The following is a 22,630-nucleotide window of genomic DNA, read 5'->3' as shown; positions in this document are numbered from 1 at the left end:
TATTATTTCGAATCGTATAGCGAACAAACATACGCTCCTCCATTTGCAACATTTGCATAAAATCAGACAAACATACAGAACAAACATATAGAACAAACGTAGCCTCCTCGGTGGACCATTTACATAAAATCGGACAAAACTATATATGGGAGCTATATCTAAATCTGAATCGATGCAAAATTTTGTCTCAATAGAACAAATTGCACCATTTAGGTAAAAACGGACGAAAATATATATAGGAGCTATATCTAAATCTGAGCCAATTTTCTCCAATTTCAACAGGATTCGTCCTTGGGCCAAATAAGCGACTTATGCCAAATTTCATCCAAGTCGGATCATAAAGTGATTCTATGTATTTTCTCACATGTGCACAAAGACATAATACCCTGTACAACAGTGCGGTGAAGGGTATACAAAGAAAATGGTAGTTCACATTACCGGATGTTCCTCTATGCCTACACATTGAATATTTTTTTATACCCTCCGCCATAAGTTGGAGTGTATATTAAATTTGTCATTCCATTTGAAACACTCTGAAATATTCACTGGATATTTTATATATACTTGATCAGAAAAAATTCTATGTCGATTTACACGTGTCAGTCTATCTGCTGAAATCACGATAGAAATCGCAATATTTGAGATAGAGCTCATAGGATAGTTGGTTTTGCAAATGGGGCATATTGGGATCTAATTTGATTTTTCAAATTTGTATTGCGTGTCAATTCTTCCTAATAATTATCAAAGCCAAGCAATCATAACAGCTCGATACAAAATTCGTGGAAATGCAAATATTCTTCACAATATTTATGAGAAATTTTTGACGAACTTTAAGTTTTTAGATATTAACCTAACCTGGCCATATAGCATTTAATTTGGCACCATAAAACAAAATCGGTAAACTTGTTCTTGAGTTATAAGCGGTGTAACTGACTTTTACTTTTATATATACATAGATGTTTTTGACGGAAATGGAAAATGCAAATATGTTTCATTATATTTTTTGAGAAATTTTCGCGGATATAAAAAATAAAAATGGAGAATCTAAATATACAATATATTAAAAATCGATCAAACCCATTATCAACTATTTTCGTCCAAGTATTTTCAAAACAATCAAGAACGTACAAAGGAACACATTTAACTCGACCTGTAACATGAATATATATGCTGATAGTTTCATCGAACCTATCAGCACTTACTGAAATAGTTGCTTATGGTCGGATTTGAGCTTAGTATAAATCTAATTTCTCACGGCTGCATTTACATTATATTTCGTTGTTTCTAGATTATTGTTCTCCCTCTGAAAGTTACTCGAATGGCAAAAGGGCGTGCAATACCATTTCAGGGTCATGAATAAATAACTGTGCAGTGGTAAGCATTTTATGTCATGGATACATTTCACACAAATGTTTGCCATTGTTGTGACAAAAATTTCTGAATTCTTACGAGTGTATTTCATTGCATCGAGGAGACATATATTAATATTGCTTTGGTTGGTAGATAATCTATCCTGACTTTTATAAAAATTCATTTTAATAGAGTGATATTTTAGAAATGATCATAAATAACAATAACAACGACATATAGTGATAATAATACGAAATATAAAACAAAACTAAAGCTACGGCCACGGTTATTCTATCACTTTAATTTTGCACTCGAAAATACAATAAAACTTGAAATTACAACTTTTTACCATAAAAAAATTATTCGGACCAAAACTCTTTATACAGAATTAGTACAATTATCATAAATAGATTATAAAAGAAATTTTCCTTCATGGTGGAAGGAAACTAAACTGAAATATGTTTTCTGTAATATTTGTGTAGGAATTCTGGCATGTATTGTCATTCCTTGCACTTTCCGACATATTATTGGTGTGGCAACGCCAGTTCTTAACATCACAAAACGATGTACAATCTGGATCTTCCTCGTCGTCGTTGTCGGCGTCTTCCTTAACAATGGAGCCAATTTACTTACAGCATTCGCGTATATTTGTAGGTAATGTCGATGCCATGATGCGGACGCTGATGGTAATGAAGAGGAACATGAAAATGCCTTTTGGTTTTGGTGGGAGCATCGCTGTCGTCATCTTCATTGGTTTCCACAATTCATATTTTAGCAATTCTAAACGTGTTGCAGAAACAATAGCTGTTCGCACTTTTAAATATATGAATTGTAAAACGTGACACGTTTTGTTATCGCTTTGTTCTTCGTTATGCGTTCACGAAATTGCTGTGATTGGTGTCTCTCAGGTTTTGTACATGTAGCACCGCTTCCAAACATATTTTGTTCAACGGCAGAGAATGTCAAATTGTTGATCAGCATTAGAAAAAGTCCTGGAACAAACGATCCGCAATGCAATCGTAATCAATCCGCAATACAACCGTAATAATATCGGATCGTAAATACATAGATTTAGAATTAAGTTTTATGTTCATTATTTGACCAATACTACATTGAAATGGAAATATTCGGAACTATGTACAAAAATCTAACATATATAAAATTCTCTTGGCACAGTATTCGCATATATTTTTATAGCCAAATTTAGATTATCTCGCGGTCCTACCATAAATTCCAATTTAGATATAGGTTCAGATTTAGCTTCCATATATATTTTCGTCTCATTTGATGTAAATGGTACACCAAAAGCACACAATTTATTTTGATTTACATGTGCTAAGTTTCGTTGAAATCGATTCAGATTTATATATAGCTCAACTATATTTCTTTCGAATTACACGAAATTTTGCATAGGAAAATATAGAATGATGTGTGCTAAGTTTCGTTGAAATCGGTTCAGATTTAGATATAACTGCCATTTTTATACCTTCACCACACTCTGGTACAGGGTATTATGTCTTTGTGCATATGTTTGTAACAGGCAAAAAGATACGAGATAGACACATGGTTCCTTTTGAGAATCACATTCTGAGTCGATTTATGTATGTTTGTTTGGAATTGCACGAAATTTGGCACAGCGCACAATAAAGTCTAGGATGGTGTGTGCCAAGTTTCGTGAAATTTGGTTCAGATTTATATATAGCTCCCATATATATATCCGTCCGATTTAATGTAAATGTTCTACTCAAGTTCAGTTTCTGAAAATCGGTTCAGATTAAGGTATCAAAGTACCTAAAATCCAACTATGCAAAATATGGACCAGAGATAAGGAGGCTTAAAGACGCACAATAATGGCGAGCCAATTTTTCTATGTTATAAAACCAAAACATGGCATATACCCACACTATATCTGAAACATTGGCTGAAACTTGAACGTATTCTAATTAGGAACCGAAACCTGCAATATTTGTGAAAAAAATGTCAATACATATACATACGTTGTTATGTGTAGAATATACCAAAATGACCATTTAACATGTTAATTGCTACAAAAGATTACAAACACCACAACAATTTAGCTAGCATTGGAAGGTATTATTGAAAATTTTCTTAAACTCGGAAAGTATATATAAATTCGAATCCTACATGGAAAAAATTGCGCATTAGATTTTCTAAGTGTCTAACTTATATCTGCTTTTATTGTTCCTCAATTATATTTTTCATGATGTGGAAAAGGTTTCCATTGAGAATGAATGCACCAATTTGACTCACATTTTCCTAGGGCTGTTTTTAATTACAGTGGAAAGAGTTTTACTAAATTATATCTTGGGGTAAGAGTAGTTATATCAAAACTTGACCTTCTCCTGAAAAATGTTTGTTGGAATAAGTTCGACAAATTGATAAACTGAAATATCACACATACTGACATAATTTGATATTTAACAATAACAATATTTCTTCAAATATTGGGGTATCAGTAAATGAAAGTTTACCGTCGTGAGGAAAACATTATGCGTATTTTTTATATTGGAAATTTGACATAAATTAAATGGTGAATAGTTTCTGAAATATATTTTTCATGAATTCGTTAATTTTTACTAAACCTAAATTGATGCAATTCTGATACGCCAAAACAACGTTTGCCGGGTCTGCTAGTATAATATAAAATCACTTTCTGATACGATTTCTGAGACAGTCGCATTTATGAACCCAATGACATGAAATTTGGTACATCCCACGTATTTCCGATGTTATGGGAATTGTGCACTAAAACAATTTACATAACATGTGAAATTTGGAATGCGGCAAGGTTTTCAGTCTATAAGGACGTGTATTAATTTTACTGAAAATTGGTTCAGATTTAGTCATATCTCCCTATATTTCTTTCGATTTACACGAAGTTTTGTTTAAATCGGTTAAGATTTAGATATAGCGCCTATATACATTTTCTTCCGATTTTATATATAGCATTTCCAGATTAAATGAAACCTTTTACAAATTAAATGAACCCTTTTCCAAATTAAATGAAACCTTTTCCCAATTAAATGAAACCTTTTCCAATTGGAATGAAACCTTTTACAAATAGAATGAAACTTTTTACAAATGGAATGAAACCTTTTACAAATAGAATGAAACTTTTTCCAAATTAAATGAAACCTTTATTCTTATCCAAGGAAATATAATATTTGCAGTAATTTTAAACCAATATTTGAAAATTAAATCAAAGAATATTAACAAATATAGTTGTATGGCTATGTAATTAACATAAATATTCTTTAATTCGGTGTGGTTTTATTTAATATCTTTACTACGCTTATTTTCCTTCAATGTTCCAAAATTTTGTTTGTATCTTCTTATTAATGTTTTTGCTGAATTTATTTTTATGCAGGTTAAATTTGCAGCCTCGGAAATGGTTCTCCCTCTTCATAGAATTTAAATAATAACAATTTCATGTCTTTCGTTATTTTGTTATACTGACCCAATTTGTTTCTGGGTCTTGTAGATGGTAGGTTCTGGAGCATTTCCACTTGCAATACTTGGCGAGGATATTGATTCTTCCTCAGATTCCCAATTATCAGAGCTTCCCGAGCTAAAATCAGGTTCGCATTTATTTTAATCGTTGCTGTTTTTAAATACAGTGAACTCTCGATAATGTGAACATCCAAAACAGTGAACTCTCGACAATGTGAAGTAATTACAAACAAAATTTTGGAACATTGAAGGAAAATAAGCGTGGAGGAAATAGAACTAAGTTGTTGACACCACAAATCTGATCGAGTTCTATATAGAAAGTCAACCTGGAATTATCCTCAAAGCCATAAAAACTAAACTGTTGAGAGAAAATGATATAAATATTTCCACAAGCTGCATAGAAAATGGATTACGGAAATTAAAATTTACGTTGAAGATGGCCTCTATTGAAATAGAACGAATGAATAACTCCAGAACATTAGGCTTGAGACAAAAATATGCTCAAGACTTTACAAAATGGCTACCCCAACAAGGAGAAAAATTACACAAATACACAAGCGACATGACATACAAAATTTGATCGAATCCAAAAGATGCAACCTCAAATTCTTACCGCCTTATTCTCCAATGCTAAATCCAATCGAAAATGCATTTTCAAAAATAAAATTATGTGCAAGAGCTGAGCTGTGTGACGTTTCAATGGAACATAATAACATTGTTGATGTAATCGAGCGAAGTATTCAAAAGCTTACTCGGCAAGATTGTTCTAACTACCTTATGGACATGGTTTTGAAAATCCCACAAGCTGCAAGTCGGGAACCCCTTCATTAAGATAAGCAGTTACCTTATCATCAACAATTTATTAAGTCAAATATGTATTTCACATTTGGGACCGGGTATTCAATTCTTGTTCTAAAATATTTATTTATTCAAATGTCAAGAAATACCCCAGTTTGTATTACTTTTTATTTAGTATTATGTAGTAAAGATATTAAATAAAACCACACCAAATTAAAGAATATTTATGTTAATTACATAGCCATACAACTATATTTGTTAATATTCTTTGATTTAATTTTCAAATATTGGTTTAAAATTACTGCAAATATAATATTTCCTTGGATAAGAATAAAGGTTTCATTTAATTTGGAAAAAGTTTCATTCTATTTGTAAAAGGTTTCATTCCATTTGTAAAAAGTTTCATTCTATTTGTAAAATGGTTCATTTAATTTGGAAAAGGTTTCATTTAATTTGGAAAAGGTTTCATTTAATTTGGAAAAGGTTTCATTTAATTTGGAAAAGGTTTCATTTAATTTGGAATAGGGTTCATTTAATTTGTAAAAGGTTTCATTTAATCTGGAAATGCTATATATGGTGCACCAAATAGCCTATGTTTGTTCGATATACATAAAATATTGCATAGCACTCTATTCATATTCAGATATAGCTTCCATAAACATTTTCCTCCGATTTCATCTAAATGGTGCAACCAGAGATGGTCCGTCAGAAACAGTGACGTAAATGACATACATTTTCGACGTATATTACATACGTCAGAAACGTCGGAAACCCACCCAAAACCATTAGGTTTTTGACAAAATACATATTTCCATTAATGAATTTGGAAATTACGTATGCTCTACTGAAATCCATATAAAATTTCAAAAAAATGTTCCCCAAAAAGTGTAGAATTTTGTATTAGTTCTAGTAAGGAACAGACAGATATATGTAAAAATAATATGTATTTTTGAAAATAACGGTATATGGTAATAATATTCGAATTAATGACATTTTCTACATTTACTACATTTTATACAGGTATATGACGTTTTCGACGTTTACACCTTTTTGACAGTCGAAAACCTAAAAATTCGTCATACGGACCATCCCTGGGTGCAACAAATACCCAAGGGCACAACGTACTAAATTGAACCTAGAATAAATGTGTGTTTTTTTAATATGCTCTGATGTAGATTTAACCCCTGTATATTTTCGTTTGAGTTCCTCCAAACTGTGCACCAAATAATAACGTTTTTCCGATTTAGATTAAATTTTTGACACCGCGCTTGCTATTTTGTACAATTGGTACACCAAAGACTCCAAGTATGTTCGATTGACGTGCAATTGTCAGAATTATATGAGTTTCATATGATTTTAATTGATTCATATGTCTATGTAGACCATATATTTAATGCTTTTGTCAGTGTCATGTCAATGATGTTCAACGACAAGATATTGCATATATGAGCATCTACTGTATTTACCCATAGTGGTGAAGGTTAAAGTCGGTCACGTCCGACTTTTTAACTTTCCTTACTGGTTTGTGATTGTTTACATACAAACATTTCAAAGTTTGCCAGTAAACTAGAGGTTTTCAAAGAGTAAATGCTGGAGAGAAAATGATAAACTACAGCCAATTTGGTTGAAACGCGTAAAATGGATGTGGGGGCTACCCGGAAACATGGGCCAATATTTATACATTTAAATAGGGATATTTTCGTAAAAAAATGTCAATCCCATATTTAAATTTTTTAACTAAGAGGATTTGTTGCTCAGTAGTGTACAAATACAACTGAAACTGGAAATAATCTGGGATGCTATTTTAAAGGTGGGATGCTATTTTAAAAGGTGGACTACTATTCAGTAGAAAGTTTTAGTAGAAAGAATTGATAATAAAATCTAGAATATTAAATTACAGGAACTTCGATTTATGAAAGTGTTCATCTCATTTTCAATGCGAACATCAAAGTAGCGTACAATATAAGTTTAAAAAGGCAATTTGGTATAATGTGTTTAGCATATATGTATATCAAAAGGGGAGCCAATTTATTAGTCGATTTCCGACCAAATTTTCAAAGCGAGAGTCTCCATAACATTGGGTCTATACACAAACGTGAACTAGTATTTAATGTTTCAGTGAAGTCTTCAACATATCTGGAGTCTGTACCTAAACACAAAAAAAAAGGATTATCGGAATGCATCGTTGTATGGGATCGGACTTCCAAAGTTGATCAGATTTATAATCCAAACATACTATGTATTCCGATTGTGATTTGGCAAGTATAAGATACGTAGGAATTGTATGCCACTTAAAACTCAACAATGTATTTTCTTCGTAACCGACATCACTTTTTATAGAATCTCATTTAAAACAAAAACGTTAGTATATATTGCACCTTTATATTTATTGTTTTCTTCTTGAGCCTTACTTTTATTTTTTTCGAATATACATTTTTGAATTATGACCGCAAGTTAATATCATTATGCAATTTGTCCAGTATGTATATACAGTCTAACGAAATTTGAAACAAACGTGACCAAAAGCTTACGTTAAAAAAATAAATAAGTGTGATGTATAACAATTAAAAATACATAGCATTCGTAATTCAATTTTGAAAAACCTTTAATCAAAGCTCCATTGTGTCCCTTGGCTCTTATTCTGAATTGAATTAGCATCTCCTACCCTTAACTCAGAACTTGGGTTGTTATAACAATAGCCCTCAATCCAACTTCTTAAGGACATTGCAATTTCAACCACAATTAATACAGCTCTTGACTGATTTATTGCGATAATCTTTGTGGGCTGAGGAACATGCAGGTGGCATTAAGGATATTCTCAAAGTGTGGCCGCACTTGTGGCAGCAGCTTGAAAGCATCTTTCAACAAATACCATTACATTTTCATAAATAGGGGTGGTTTAAATGTTGTTACATTGGGGTTGTTCATATTTCAGGCACTTTTGCCGCACTTTGCTTGTTTTTATTGTTTTACATAAAACCATTTTATAGAATGTATAGTATTTTTATTTTTACTTTCTCCTCTAAGTATATGCAAATTTTCAAAAAAGATACAAAATTTTATTTCGGCGGTTTGGAAGTGATGTCGTTTTATACTTAAAAGAACTCTGTGGCCAAATTAAAATTAAGCTGTTCAGGAGTTTTCTTAGAAACACAAAATACTTTATACCTACACACTAGGGTGTTTTCCCACAAGCCTATAACATTTCAAAATACTTTTCACATATTTATGTTATAAACTGATGTAGAATCTTTGATGAACTGACGACTTAAAAAAAACTTAAAATATTTTTATCTCCTGGCTTTCCTTTTCGTTGCAAAACTTAGATCATCAAGCTCGACTCGAAAGAGTATAAATAATCACTTAAAATGAATTATGTTGTATGTGCAAGTAAAACCATGGTCTAGCCGTAAACTTGTTAATCGCGAAATACCAACCAGAACAGAACAGCTCAAAATATCTTAAAAAGCTCCTAATTATAGAATTGTGCAGGTATAGTTTGGTTCGAATGAAAAAAATGAAAAAAAAACAATGAAGACTAAAACTGGCCTTACCGGTTAAACTTTGGTGTAAACAAAACATACGAAATATAAATATTTTTTTTTATTTAAATGAAAACCTATACAATTTTTAATTATATCGCTTCCAGATAGTTCCTCTAATTAAGCCATTGCCAGTGGTAATGCAGAGTGAATTGAATACGGAAGGGGATTTAACAAAGAATAATTTTCCTACTGGAACTTATTTAAAACATATCATATGAACGAGTATTACGTTGAAATCAAATGAGATGGGTTTTGTAGTTACTTATGCACAAAATAGTATGATAGCGTTGATGTTTAAATACGTATTTTCTTTTTTTCTCTTTCAGTTGTTTTCGACAACACTGAGTTACGCTCTCCCACACTTACTCTCAATTTGTTCTGTTCAACACTGATCCAAATGTCATTAAATTCAGCGGGAAGACTGTACATTTCTGTACACTCAACATAACTGAAAGCGGGGCCTTTTATATTGAAGATATGTCAACCTTTATTTCAAATGTTCTGTGATGTAGTTTTTTTTAAACACTAAGTACCTGCCGTGCTTTTTTACAGAACCTACATGTAGTAGGGCAGACTGGTGCACATTCGGCAGTTTTTTATTTTTTGGAGCTCTATATCTCCGTACTTATTCAACAGACATACAAATTTTATGTTTGGTTGTTGTTGTCTGATACTTAATTATAAAAACTAGTACCAAAAACATATAATAAATTAGTATTAGTTAAAAAATTTTACAGTTTTGTAAAAAAAGTAAAATTCGCCGAATGTGCCCCTACCCGATATGAAACTCTCACTGTACATCACTAGCTTCGATACATAGGTATCGAATATGAAAATAAATAACTGTCGCAAAATTTGAAATCTCCAGCTAATAAACTTATTTAGATGCACATTTTTTGTATATTTACATATGTTTTTATAATTTTTCCATTCCATTTCGTAAGTATTTCGTGTATAACGTACATTAAGTCGGAATATCATCCTTCACTACTTTGGGTATACACAGAGATGCTGCTATGATGCTTATTGTAAGGTACAGTAATTACATATCGAATTAACCCAGATAACGACAGTGATATTTTCTTCAAAATCATAAATTAAAATTTAAAATTTTTATATTTTGTTTATAAATAATTATATTTGGGAAACATTTAGTTGTACCATGAATTGTGTCAATCGGTATCCTGCAGTAAAAGGCCTTGTCCAAAATAATAAATATATAAAAAGAATATATGGGAATTTACAAAATTCTCATAAAAAAATTTTGATTTTTTTTGCGAGCTGATTTGAAATCTATTCGCGTTCACAAATTTGGATGCTGCGCACAAAACTTATAGCGATTTTATATCTTGTATTTCAAATATAAATTAAATTAATTTCTATTTGTTGTAATTCGCGAATTTCTTCACAAATGGTTAAACACATTTGTTTTCTTTTCATACTAGCCAAATCACATTGAAATACGGTTTAATAGTCGCGAAAAAGCATGAAAATGTCTGAAAATAAATTAAGGGGACCCACCCCCATTCTCGGGGTCAAAATTTTTGTTGACTTAATTCTAATCTACACTAATTCAAGAATGTCCCTGCAAAATTTCAAGTAAAAATATCAAGAACTCTTGAAGATATAGCCGATTTATTGTGTCAGCATCAAGTGACGGCTGAAGGGCTTCTCAAACTTAAAACGCGTTTTTCTCTAAACATTTTTTTGCGAATAGCGGGCACGATAACTCAAAAACTAATAATCCAATCGGTTCCAAATTTTGCAACGTTTCTCTGGGAGTGTATAGCTCTCGTATGAACTAGGATAATGCCAATCGGTGAAGATCTTCCTTATTTTTTAACTTGGTTTTTGGTAAAAAATCGGCGATTTTTCAAAAATATTTTTTCAAAGGTCCACCATTTTGTTAATTTTAGAGCGAAGTCAATAATCCTAGTTCATACGAGAGCCAGACATGTACTCTTTCTAACACCGTTGGAATTTTCGGATTCCGATGTTCCAGTGAGGAGTTATCATGCCCGCCATCAAAAATAAGGACTTTTCTTTAATTACAAAAAACAACAACAAAACAATAACAAAATTATTTTGTAAATTATTTTTCTTCTCTTTTAAATCTTCAATTATATATGTGCAAAGTTACAAACCTTAACAAGCATTGGTATTGATTTACCAGCCCATTGAAAATCTTGAAAAATTAAAATCGAGAATGGGGGGGGTTCCCTTAAATTAATTTTTGAATTGCCACAAAATATTTCTTTAAATTTTTGATTTTTTAGTATGGTTAAGGGTATACGGCTTTGTCTAGATCTTCTAAACCATATGACGATTTCGTCTACAAATTCTTTTAGATGATTGTTAAATATTGATAGATTCATCTGTTAAGAGTTTTGGTTTTAAAAACTACGAAATAAATTGCACTTACAGTATATGAAAATGATCAACATTAAAAAGCATACAGTTCGCGTATTCGTTGAATCCAATTGATGCACATGCGGTTTTCGTATAAACAGAATAAATTTCTTTCAATAATTATGAATTCTTCGAGGTTTCATTTAGCTGCCAAGGTGTGCCGCTCGATGCACTTTACTATGCAAAAACCCTAAAAATGGCTAAAAATGACGCAACGTGCATAATATTTTTATTCGCATCCGATTTCAGTAATCGCCAATGAAAATATATAAAAATACACATGTCAATTTTGTATAAAATACACATATTATTGTTGTATTTTTGACCTATTTCCACACAGATTCGCGTATATGACAATACAAACATGAATGTATATAAAAACAATTCGAAGAAAACACGATTTTCCCACATTCAAGGTACCTATATCCGCCGTTTTATTGGGCGGAATTGAACATGGCTGGGCTCATTAGATACGGCACGTAAAAAAACTAAAATCACACGGGGTTCTACGGCATTTGAATGGACTTTCTTAAATTTAGACCCAAAAGATATGTTTTTTATAAAAATTTACGCACCAAATTTTCGTCTTTGGAACCCGATTGCAATCCTATAATCAGTTTAGCCCATTATCTGGTTGCGCGTCCTGATTATAAGAAAAATTCAGAAAACACCGAAAATCCGGCCTCAAAATGTCAGTATCCTTTTTGGGTGGATGTAGTGATTATATCGAAAAATCATGCATTAGAACCATATTGTCCATGGGGTATTCTGCAACTTAGTCACTGATCACATGTGCGTGCGTTGTGTAGTTTAGTCACAAATCGGGAATGAATAAAAAAAACTTGTTGGTTTCAATCATTTTTACCCATGTTTTTACATTACCACCATACAGCTTCCACGCAACTTATTATATATTACCAATATTTTAAGATTTTGACAAGAACACTTCATTTTATAGAAATGACTTTAAGGGAACCCCCCCCCCATTCTCGATTTTTTATTTTTAAGATTTTAAATGGGCTGGTAAATGAAAACCAATGCTTGTTAAGTTTTGTAACTTGGCACATATATATTTGAAGATTTAAAAAGGAAGAAAAATAATTTACCAAAATTTGTTGTTGTTGTTTTGTTGTTGTTTTTTGGGTTCAAAGAAAAGTCCATATTTTTGATCCTCCTCACTGGAGCATCGGAATCCGAAAATTCCAAGTGTGTTAGAAAGAGGACATGTCTGGCTCTCGTATGAACTAGGATTATTGACTTCGCACAACAATTAACAAAATGGCGGAACTTTGAAAATTTTTTTATGGAAAATCGCCTATTTTTACCACAAACTAAGTTAAAAAATAATGAAGATCTTCACCGATTGGCTTTAACCATTCTAGAATTAGAGTAGATTGGAATTAAATCAAAAAATTTTTTGACACCGAGAATGGGGGGGTCCCCTTAAATTATATGCAATATGTTCATATTTCGCGAGTTATAAGCTTGCAAACCTCAATTTCAAGGAATTTAAACGATTTTTGTAATTTCCCATATATATATTGAGCTATACCTAAATGTCAAATATATAAGAACTATATCTGATCCTATATATATAAGAACGTATGCAAATCTTGCATACGTTTCTGTACGCTGATCAATCTCACAAACGTTGTGTATTAGATGCATAATTTCGTATTGCTATCGCACAATTTTATTTATATGGGTGTTATATAAATATTTAAACCGATTAAAAAAAACTTAGCACACATCATTATGGAATTAACCTTAACCTTAACCCTACGGTCAATAACCAAAAAAGTATACGTAGATCAATAACCGTGGTACATTTGTACCCATCCAAATTGGACTGATCTAGATGTAGGAACTCGAAATTGTATATACATTAAAATAATATATATTTAAATCCATGCTTAAATGATAACCTATCTAAAACAATCATAGTAAATTCGTTATAGCTTTCGAATGGGATAAGCTTTTTTAGTTGTTTTTTATTGGGATCTTATTTAGGTGTTCCTCAACTCCTCTGCAAATTGTTGTGGCGCTAGACTCTAGGGGCCTTCAGGGCGACTCGTGGAAGTCAGATACTACCCTGGTTTTCCCTTGGTATACAAGGACAAAAGCAATAATATAATCCGTAATTATCCAATTATTCTTCATATTGGGCCTGAAACTTTTCTGTAATCGAATTTGTCTGATTTATTACAATCCTAAATTGGCGTTCGTATATAAACTATCATTAAATAACGTTTTAAAGTGTTAAATAATGTTAAAAATGCGCCAATCACAATCTCTAAACTCATAAAATGTGAATAATTGGCAATAATAATTGTTTTATTCCCTGTATACCAAAGGAAAACCAAGGTAGTTTCTGATTTCCACGAGTCGCCCTGATGGCCCCATGTTGTCTAGGGTCACAAAAATTTGTAGAGGAGTTGAGGAACATCTAAATAACATCCTAATAAAAAAAAAAATAACCAAAAAAGCTTAACCCATTCGAAAGCTATAACGAATTTACTATGATTGTTTTAGATAGATTATCATTTAAGCATGGATTTAAATATATATTATTTTAATGTATAGTTCCTACATCTACATCAGTTCCGTATAGACTAATTTAATACAAAAAACCTCACGATAGTCCTATTTTTTAATGAGTTACAGAGCTATCTTTGGATGGTCCAATTTTTTAATGAGTTACAGAGCTATCTTTGGATGGGTACAATTGTACCACGGTTATTGATCTACGTAGGTAATAACTTTAAAAATTTGTAAAAATTATATATATGGAAAATATTTATAATTTTTTCTTCGATTATGTGTGAAAATACCTCAAGAATGATTCCTCAAAATGTGATCCAAATATCTCCATTATTAAAAATTTTACAGCATTTTTATTCAAAAAATGGTACAAATGTACCCGGTTATTGACCGTAGGGTTAATCGGACAAACGTTGGGAGTTAAGTGCACCTTTTACAAAAAAAGTCTGAAGCGATAAGCACACATCATTATTTTTTTTTTTTTTTTTCAATGGGCTGGTAAATCAATACCAATGCTTGTTGTTGTTTTGTTGTTGTTTTTTGTAATTAAAGAAAAGCCCTTATTTTTGATGGCGGGCATGATAACTCCTCACTTGAACATCGGAATCCGAAACGGTGTTAGAAAGAGTACATGTCTGGCTCTCGTATGAACTAGGATTATTGACTTCGCTCTAAAATTAACAAAATGGTGGAGAAAAACGCGTTTAAAGTTTGAGAAGCCCTTCAGCCGTCACTGGATGCTGACACAATAAATTGGCTATATCTTCAAGAGTTCTTGAGATTTTCATTTGAAATTTTGTAGGCACATTCTATAATTAGTGTAGATTCGAATTATATCAACAAAATTTTTGACCCCGAGAATGCGGGGGGGGGGCTCCCCTTAAATTGTTGAGTTCTTAAAATAAAATTTCAAATTAAAAAAATGTATCCGTTGAATTGCTAGATTTTGTATATTAAACAGAAACACAATTGTTTGTTTGTATAATCCCGATAGACTTAAGAAAGCAGCACAGTGCAGTTACCGTCTTGAAAATTTATCCCAAAAAAACATGGATGTAAATACGCATCATCCCTAAAAAAGAACGTGGAACGATCAGTGAAATATAATCCTTATTACATTCTAATAACATGTGTACAGATTTTCACAATACAGAAATAACATAAGCATAGACTCCAATAATAAATATCATATTTATGAATCATTAAATTCTTGAAAGCTTTCTCACTTGGAAGGAGTGTCCTTTATAACGATCTCAACACAAGAAAAATAGCGCGACAATAAACTAATTCATTTTATAGAGGTAGACCACGGCCACTTTTTGAGACAAACTAATCGCTTTTTGTGAATCGGAAGAACCGACCACGGCCTATATTTTACTGCGAATAAATGGCATAATATTTATTTGATCATATCTAGTTCCGCAAATCCTGCAAACTTTTTAATGATTAATACAACTATTGTATAAACTTTTGTAGACTTACAAGTTGGAGGCAAATGGAATGGGATCCGATATTCTAAATTGTTGAACCATTAATGGAAAATGAGAATATTGGAGTAGACACTCAAAAATCTTTAAACGGATTGCACTATGTTTTCCAATTTTGTAATTATTCATACAACTCTAAATTAATTAAAAAGAGCAGAAAGTAAATATAATTTAATTAACAGTCGAAATCGTTCATAACGACATATCGGTTTAAACGGTTGTCCTTTACTTGATATCACTTATAGCGACCAATGTCGAATTCAGAAAACTTATGCCACAAATGATTTGGTGGAAATACACATTCCAATATGAAAAATTAACATCTCACATTGCCGTAGTTTCCTAATATAAAATAACTTTAAATTGGTTGATTCATTTTTGGGAAATGACAATTACAATATATTTTTTATACACCCTATCTAATCTAAAGACCACAAAGTCTTCAAAATCTGGTGACAATATATGTAACTTTACTACTTTATAAAACACTTTCAAATTTAAATCCAAATAATTGGGTGGAAACTAATTTTCCACTTCTACAATACAATACAAATAAATACAAATATGTTAGATCCCAAACCGATTATTTTATTCAAAACTAATTATAATCTGCAGTATGACCTAAAAATTGTATTAATAAATCAACTTGAGAATCGTCAAGAATGACTTTTAAAAAAATCAAAATCTCCGCCAAATTAGTTCGCGGGAAGTGCTTCTAAAACATTGAACGGGTTTTCTCGAAACAGTTGTTAATTATTTGCAAAATTTACAATTCTCGTGAGAAAATCGCAACATCATTGAGAGCTAAAAAATTTTCCATTCTTCTGAACATTGGTTGTGTTTTCAAAAACTTGGTTATTTACAGATGTGACATAGAGGATGAAAAAAGTCATCTCGTGTATATTTTATTTCCGTTTCCCTTCAAATAATTTATTGACTCTTTATTCAATAAAGCTGTTTTTGTATTTGGCTTTCCATTTTCATTTTATTTGCTCATACCTCCAGGACGGGTTTCATTGTAGAGTTTACGAAAACGTTGGACCGTGGAAGCAAATTCCATTTGCGATTACAACACAAATCAAAATATTATTGTGTGTTTCCAAAATCGATTGGCCTCCTTGCATACACCAATACATGTCGAAGTTATTTAATCACGGCAGTGAATTGAAATGCCAATACTTACAAATACAATCACACATACGGTTACCTTCCAATATTACATTGAAATACTTTGCAAGGAGATGGTGACAAATCTTTTGGGGTTTTCTGATCCCAATCACACCAAATGATTCGGATATGGATTGGAGGTATTTCAATGAAACCCAGTATTTATTTAACAACACAATACACGCTAGTAAAGCGTATGAACAAAATGCGACAACAAAAATGTCCATGTATGTGTGAGTATTCTCCATACAATGCATGTGTGTGGACCTGTTCATTGTGATATTTGCCCATTCTTTGTTAAGGAACGACACGACAACACATCCGCCCTTTCATTGAAACGCACCAACCACTCGGATTCCAAGTACAATTCAATAAAGTCAAAGTTATATTGCCTGAGGAAATGTTAATAATAGGACTCTGCATTGGTTAAGGATGTGTACGTATGTGTTTGTGCTTCGTCAACGTCAAAGCACTATTCATCTGTGCTTGATTCTGTTATACGGGGGGTTGATGGGGGAGTTTGCAAGTGGGTGTTTTGTTGTTATCCTTGGATTTTGTCGGGCAACACAAACACATCAGATTTTTAGATTAATTTAGAAGTGATAGTAATTAAATTATTTACACCAAATATACTCGTGTATTCCAAACACAGATATACATCGTTGTCACCCCGATTACACTCTCACTTTTACGCATGTATTTACTCCAGATTACTTGACTTTGCGGTAAGAGAATGATTATTATTAGTGGGAGTCTTGGCCTTCTTAGAACATGTATGTAAACGAAATTTGAAATTAACAAGTAATATCAATTCAGCTAATCTACTTTATTGAGACGTATTTGTGTTTAGATAATTTTTGCAACAATTGAAGTAGTAACCGATTTCATCCAAACTTTGCACATCGTAATATTTCTTCCAAACTTAAATCAAGTTGGAAGTTGGGGATTACCGGTCCCCTCCTACTGGTACCTCCCCCACAAAATTGTCAAAATTGTGGTGAAAATTATTTTTATATCATGCGAACAGAACATTCTTCATTTTAACCATGCTTGTATAATGTTTACAGGGTCAATATTTAATAATTTAATTTTTTAATCCAATGACAATCGTATGGAATGTTCGATTTGATACAAAATGTGCAAATTTCTTTCGAACTTAAATGAAGTTCGAACAACTCTCACATAAATTTATCAACATTAGATCAAGGTAGAATATGGGACCCGTTGTTCCTCTCAATCTGGCACCTTCTCCACAAAATGTGAACAGTTTGAAAATTAGTTAATCCCATATCAACATAATAGAATATCTGATTTGATACAAAATTTGCTAACCGTAATATTTTTCCCAACCTACATTAAATTATAAAATGCGGGCAAAAATATATAACTTATATAAAGATAATATTTAAACCTGTGTTTTATTTTAACAGACCTCCACAAACCATAAATTGAGATTATATATCTGTCGGCAATGCCCACTTACACCTTTTTACTTGTTTTATTTGTATTTAATACTAGCTGGACCCGTGGCACTCCGCTGTTATCAACGTTAAATTTAAATATCATATAGCTAAGATCAATTAGTAAGCAACCTATATATATTAATTTTAATTTTAAAATTGGACTAGCGGGCCCGGCAAACGGGCATTTTAGAAGTGTTTTTATACCCTACACAATAAGGTAGAGTGTACAGATCTTTGTAATACCTGGGTATTTATCAGAGCACACATAAAGTGTCATTACAGTACTAAAAATCTACAATATGATATTTATGATCGAGTCTTGTTGCTATTTTTGCATTCTAAAGTTTCGGTGGATACACATTTATTTATATATTAATTCGTGGAAAAGAATTTAAATGTAATAAATTTAAATTCACATATTAGTTTGACTTTCGGAATAATTACATTTTTTTCAGTATATTTATAAGACTTCCTCATAACGGTAGCCCAATGTTAAGTTAATTTTTTTACCCTCCACAATTTAAGATAGAACTTTGAAATTTGCACATACATTGCTACTACTCCTATTGTTCACTTTTTAGGGTAGATCCCATATAACGGTACTACCAATATTTAAAAGATTGCTCCTAATTTGATATTAATTTCTTCAATAAAGCCCTTCCCTCCCAAAATCTTGTTGCACAAGGGCATTTATAAACACTGTGAATTATATATACAATAGGGTACGTTTATAACTAACACCATAAATTAAATTTGAGTACCATATAGTACCAAAGTTCATGTTTCACCCAAATCCACATTATTTCCAAGAGGGTCCACCTCAACAAACCAACAAAACGTCCTGCATACCCCGATCCCACACCGCCACAATGATTCCAAATTCAAATTTCAGGATTCCAAGTCTATGGTTCACCCACAATTTAAATTGTACTAAATTTAGTGTACAGTAGTACGAATTTCCAATACTTCCTACTTTATCCTAAATCCAAGTTTCAGAATTCCAACACTATCGGTTCATTCACAATTTAGTTTGTACCAAATTTAGCACACAGTAGTACGAATTTCCAAAACCTTTTATTTAACTCTAACCCACACCCAAACAATGATCCTAAATCAAAGTTTCAGGATTCCAACTTTATCGGTTCACCCACAATTCAAATTGAACCAAATTTAGTACACAGTAGTACCAATTTCCACAACTTCCTGCATAACCCAATCCTACACTCCCACCGTGATCCTAAATCCAAGTTTCAGGATTCCAACTCTGTCGGTTCACCCACAATTCAAATTGTACCAAATTTAGTACACATTAGTTAACATTTTTAAAACTTTCTACATCGTTCCTGCATCGTTAAATCAGTCAGTCAATCAAACTATTTATTTATTGTTTTGCTATGCCTCTGTTTTTTCTTAACTTAGATATAACAAACTTCCTCCATATCGAACTAATTTGCTCTGTCCCTGCTACTTCGCTATAACCGAACTTTACTGTATATAATTCATAAAAAATATTAAATTTTCATTCGTAAAACTAAAGTTACTAAAATTAAAGTACTTAAAATGTACCACAACACAAAACAGATACCCAAACGAAATTGTTCACAAACCTTAAAGCTCATTCTGGAACATACTGCGGTCGAAATTATTGAAACATTGCGACTTGAGACCTTAAAGCAAAATTCTCCTCAACAAACTTAGCTACCTTTCTTCAGGGTCTTTGGCACTGGTTAGGGTTATTTCTTCCACTGCAACAACCACTGGCACTTATCTAAAGCATTAAGCTCGTCGTTTATGAGGAGCCTGGAGGGTGAAAAGAAAAAGTGCGTGTGCCAATGTACTCTTGTGTTGTTGTGTGCTTGGATCTAAACGCTTTTACATTTTATTTGTATTTAATGTCGGGTTCATATTTAACACATTTCTCCTGCATGTCACATACTTTAAATCTTAATGAACTCTGGCGTACAAACAGCGTTTCCTTTTTGTGGAGCCCTCGAGCTTCTTGAAGTGTGAAATACTTGGAACATCCCCCACACTTGCTATTGCTATAACTTATTTGCCTTCAATCCTCCAATTTTGTTTAGGAAAACTTTTTGAATTCCTTTTAACATTTAGTGAAAATGCTTACTTTTCTGGTAACTATACTACCTCCTACAGAATTTTATGCTTCCATATGAACAAGTATGTGCATATACATACACCGTTGGAAATAATAACAGAACCAAACGAAATAGAGTAGTGTTGTGTAGTATATAAACACAACACTCTCCATCATATTCGTACACCCTATATATAAATATATATTTATATATCACATTTACCGAATTGAATGTAATGTGACGTTTCGGACGAAGGAATATATGGGTGCTTTATCTAAAATTAACAAGTAAAAAAACGTTAAGTTCGGCCGGGCCGAACTTTGGATACCCTCCACCATAGAAATACTGACAAATTTTTGAAATGAAAACATAGGGAACATACATATAACTACAATTCTTCCAATCGATTGTTGTAAAACAAATAGAAAATTCAGGAATTTAAATGGGGGTTTTCCTAAAATCTCTAAACCCTAAAATGTTGACATATATTATTAACGCATGGTACGGTGAAACATGTGTATAAAATGCTGAAAATACTCCAATTTAGAGGGGAATATTATATATGAGGCATACTAAAGCGGGACCAATATTGACAACATTGTGTAGGAATTAGCAACTACTTGATGTTTTCATTATATAAGGGGTTAGGCCTAATTAAGGGCCGATGTAGCTCAAGTTCCAAGCTAATATTTTAGTTTTGAATCCCAATACCGTCCATCACGCTAAATATTAAATAGGTAGGATGTTTTATATAGGACCTGGTCCTAAATGCGGGTCGATACAGTTCATTCTCAAACCTCACGTCTTAGTTTTTATGTCGATATCCTCCGAGAGAAAAATTTTTACAACATATGGCCAAATCGACTAAATCGTTTTAGAATTCCATAATATGAGGGGTATGAACTGAACATTTCGTCTACCGAATATCCCCCCTACTATTGTGGAATACAGCTATATGGGATAACCCCAATACACGGAAAAAATCAGCTAAATATTTTAAAATAAAAACCGGGGTTACCATATACGACTACAAAATACCAAATTACAGCGAATTCGGATGAAAACCGTGCTCAAGAACCCCAAAATACAGAAAATATGGGGGTACCTTTATATGAGGGCTACCTGAAAAAATGGACCTATATTTATAATTTTTGGTGGAGAGATTTGCTACGCAATAAGAACTCAAAGTACCAAATTTCAGCGAATTCGGTTGCAAAACGGGCTCAAGAACCCCAAAATACCAAAAATTGGGGGTACCGTTATATGAGGGCTACCCGAAGAAATGGACCTATATTTATAATTTTTTGTGAAGAGATTTGATACCCAATAGGAACTCAAAGTACTAAATTACAGCCAATTCGGTGGAAAAATCCGGTCAAAACCCCCCAAAAACTGAAAATTAGGAGGTACCGTTCTATGGGGGCTACCAGAAAAAGTGAACCTATATTTATAATTTTTAGTAGAGAAATTTGGTATCCAAAAAGAACCCATTTTACCAAATTTCAGCGAATTCGGTTGAAAAACGCGCTCAGGAACCCCGAAAAACTGAAAATTTGGGGGTACCCATATATGGGAGCTATGCCTAAACGTGGACCGATATAGCCCATCATCGAACTTGACCTGCCTGCAGACAAAAGATGACTCTATGCAAAATTTTGGCGTTCTATCTCAATTCGTTTAGACGCTAGAGTCATTACAACAGACAGACGGACATGCTTAGGTCGTCATAGAATTTTACGCTGATCAAGAATATATATACTTTATAGGGTCGGAAATGATTATTTCGATGCGTTACAAACGGAAAAACAAAACTTATATATCCTCCATACTATGGTGGAGGGTATATTCTGTTTTGCAACAGAAAATGTTTAATTCCATTAAAATTCTCCAAATTTCTATATACACAAGAGGAATGCTATAAAATTTCAGATGAAATCACAAAAACATGGTGGAGAATATGCCAAACTACATTAAAAGTGTAAAAAAGTGCATACATTGCGCACAAAATATTAAAAAATCGCTTAATATTTTGATTTTGTCTTAAGCGTGTAAAAGTGTTTGAATTGAGTTGTTTTATATTTGAATTACAACGTTCACCTGTGATACAGGGCACGGACGTACCCAGGTGGGCGGGGCCGCATGGGCACATATCGAATATTCAATTTTAGAAAAAGAAGTTTTTTGTAAAGTCGGCATCAAATAGGAGAGGGTGCGGGATAACAACAACCAAGTCCCAAGATTACTTTTGTCGCATCTCTTAAAAATTGAAAAGATGCTACTGAATGCTTTATCGCCCACGAAAA

The sequence above is a fragment of the Musca vetustissima genome, unplaced genomic scaffold, assembly GCF_032173495.1.
Source record: "Musca vetustissima isolate MV318-11 ecotype Yass unplaced genomic scaffold, APGP_CSIRO_Mvet_v1 utg1963, whole genome shotgun sequence".
In the NCBI taxonomy this organism is placed as follows: Eukaryota; Metazoa; Arthropoda; class Insecta; order Diptera; family Muscidae; genus Musca; species Musca vetustissima.
Note: the sequence above shows the minus strand (reverse complement) of the source record.